Genomic DNA, 3,766 nt, shown 5'->3' on the forward strand with positions numbered 1-3,766 from the left:
TGATTGTGTGACAAAACTAATATTTTCAGAGGATAATATTCTTTTGAATTTTGAAGTACATAGAATTTGACAAACAGACAATGTAAATGAATTTTCTGGGCCTTTACTTTGACTAAAAGACTGATATTGCAGCACTGAAAAGATAAACATAGGCTCTGTTTATTCAATGAGTTGAGGACTTGATTGTATTTGACACTTACGAGTGGATTGCCTATAGATGTAGCCTTTGTATAGACAAATATAGTGAAATATGGGACTCATTTATACATAATACAGTAGGCTAAAAATGACAGTCACAGAAATGTAGAAATAGTTGCACCAGATAAGCATATATAGAAGGATAATGGTTTATTATTGTAATGACATGTTATGCTTTTTTTTCTTTTTGTCACCTTTTTATTAAAGCACTTTTTATGTATTTTCATTAAAGCACTTTATATATTTTCATTACTACTTTCATTATTATCTTTGTGCTTGGCTCTTTACTATTTTGTTATTAATTAAAAGCAATATTTTTTTTTAAAAAAAGTTTATTCATTTAAGTAGTTAATATGATTGCCATCTTATGGATAAATTTGCGTGAGATCAAAGCAGATTTTTAAATCATGCTTTGTTGAACACCACATGGAGATTTTATGTATGGTGACCAGATATATCATTCCCTTTACTGTTTTATGTATAGGTAGTCCGGTCTTACCATTCTAACTGAGCCTGGAAATTTTAGTGATAAGTCATGCAAAACATTAAGTGGGTCACCATGTGACCAAGCTGATTTTATAACATTTTGGTGATGGTCATTAAGTGAATGTGGTTGTTAAGCGAATGCCATGGTCATTAAGTGAACCCATTTTTTTGCAATGCACATTATTTGCCAGACTCTAGACATAAACACTGGTTTCCAACAAAAAAATGTAAAATGTGATAACGTGATCTTTTGTTAGGATCTGTCACAACTTCAAATTGTTGCTAAATGACCAGCCGTAAATCGAGGAGTATTTGTAAATAGTTATTTTTAGATTGCATTGCATTGTGGGCTACTCTGAGTCAGGCAGACCTGAAGTTACTGTTGTTATACAAGATGATATTGAAAGTTCCATAGTAGCTTCCCATTCAAAGACCAATGAAAGGAGACACAATAGCTCCAGTCTATGGAGATTCTATCCAGGTCATGGTTGTCCTAAAGGTGCTTTTTCAAGAGGCAAATGGACTTCCTTGCTTCTTCAGAGCTGAAGAATGGATGACAAGTGAAATGTCTTCAAAGAAAAACAAGAAAGTCCAGTTGCCTCTTGAAAAAGCACCTTTGGGACAATACCTTCAGTCAAGGCTTAAAGAACAAACTACCACATACAATATAAACAGCCAGCATTCCCCATGCCCTGATAATATTACCTAACCTGGTAATGAAAGAACTGCAAGGGGAAAAAATGCAAGCACTAAAAACCCAGGAAGAAAATAAATTTATTTCAATTTGAAACAGCAAAAATATAAAGTTAGTATCAGAATTTATTAATTAGGTTTATGACTAGAAGGGATACAATGAAGAATGAATGAGCGCTGAATGAATGCAGATTTAAAACCAAAGTCACCAGTATGAAAGAAATGTACTAAGCTGGTTTGGTGACATAAAAGAGAATGGACAAGTACCTTAATCTGATGTATAATTTATAGTACAGATTTCATGCATTATACACTCTCTCTTCTTTTAATGATTTCAACTGTGTTAACCAAACATTTTTAATTTAAAGCTCAACACATGGGTTTTGATTAGAAAATGGATATGAAACATCTTATAATACCATAAGCTTCTAATGACGTATTAAAATCTATTAGTTTTATGACAGTTCAGATTTGTTACCTATCTTCTTGCATGCACCTATACCTGATTTCTTATCTGTATCATCTGTGTCTTATATTCTTTCAACATGTATAATAATATGTAAAAAAAATGACTGGAGGACTTAAGTATCCCTTCTCATTCCTAGCTAGCAGAAGCCTCTGAGCAAATGGGGTGGGTGCGGTTTCAGCGTGACGCAGTTTGACATGCCTGCTCTATGTCTTACAAAGGGAGAAGAACATATGTATATTGTGTATATATAGATATTTCCTTGTAACACTCTACACAATATAGAAGCAGAAGTTGGAATTCGAAGAAGTAGGATAAAAAGGATTTTTCTACTTTTCAACTTTGATGTTAGAGAAGATTACTGAGAATTCCATGAGCATTCCCCCTCCCCCCCCAAAATGGATCATTAGTACTCCCTATAACTCAAGACCAACTTGATGGTACTTAACAATAATAGATAAAAAGCTTTTTTGGTACTTTTGTGTTTGTGTGTATTGTGGGTGCCTTTCAATCAGTGTTGATTCCTGGCAATTACCTGCATAAGTCCCTGCAATTTTCATGACAAAGTTTGCAGAAGTGGTTGCTATTGCCTGCTTCCTAGGTCTGAGGAAGAGTGATTGGCCCAAAGTCACCCAGCTGGCTTCCTGCCTAAGGTGGAACTAGATAATTCATGGTCTCCCAGTTTCTAGCCTAGTGCCTTAACCAGCACACCAAAGTAGCTCTCACTTGGCATCTAGTTAATCTAAATTTAAGCTATAGTGTAGCTAGCATTACAGAGAAAACAAAATCTTCCATACTTACTATAATTTATCTGAGGCAACCTTACCCCAAATCCAGCTAGACCTTGTTCTTCTCTTATTTGCATTGTCAGAGGTCCCTGATACCTTGACTGCAGCAGAATATTCATTTTTGTATGGAATGAACCTCTCTTATGAGACAAATGGACTTTAAGATTTGTTAGCAAAAACGTGTCAACTATAAAGAATTACCCAAAGGTCTGTTTATACAGTACGTGGCAGGTCCTGCAAAGAAATATGTATTCTATGAAAACACAGAAAAGGCTAAAAGGAGGTTTCTTACTCAAAGGCTAATATGCTATTTAGGTAGCCTTTTCCATTACATAGTTGTCCTGTCCCTGAACTTTCAACCAATAGTCTTAATTGCATTGCAGGTTTTAGATGCTGGCCTGGCCACAAAATACTAGGACCTAATATAATTTCTTAGTTTTTAGTGTAACACACTATGTTAATCCATCCATTATGGTAAAGATCCAATAGTTGGTTTAATAGTTTAAAAAAAGACTTATCTACTGATATCATTTTCAGCTTTCCAGATACATGAAAGCAGTAACCTAAACATGCAATTCCTTTTTAGTTACATGTTTCTTCTTCATCCTAAAAAATGGTATAGTTTTTAAGGGACATTAAGAGACATTTCCTCTGTTTATTTAAATAACATGTTAGAAATGCAGTGTTATGCTTCTCTGCTTAGAAGTAAGTGTGACTAAATTAGAGAGCTACTTTGGTGTAGTGATTAAGTCATCAGGTTAGAAACCAAGAGACCCTGAGTTCCAGTCCTGAACAAAGCCAGGTGGGTGACCTTGGTCTAGTCATTCTTTCTCAGCCGTAGGAAAGAGGCAAGGGCAAACCACTTCTGAAAACCTTGCCAAGAAAACTGTGGGGACTTGTTCAGGAGGTCTCCAGGAAATCAGACACAACTGAATGGAAGGGGGAAACAAAGTACAATTAAGCTCACTGGGATTTATTCTCAGGTGAGTGCAGACAAGGCTGTGCCTCTGTGTCTTAACCCAAGTGATGTTTCCAAACGTCATTCCTTTTCCTCAATAATCCCTGTGACTCCTAAACTTGGTCTTCTGTCTCTAACTGCTGCCAGAGACTTTAGTGACTGAAACATGGGGGCATA

This window comes from Protobothrops mucrosquamatus, unplaced genomic scaffold, assembly GCF_001527695.2.
Source record: "Protobothrops mucrosquamatus isolate PMUCROS unplaced genomic scaffold, P.Mucros_1.0 scaffold_36, whole genome shotgun sequence".
Classification (NCBI taxonomy): domain Eukaryota; kingdom Metazoa; phylum Chordata; class Lepidosauria; order Squamata; family Viperidae; genus Protobothrops; species Protobothrops mucrosquamatus.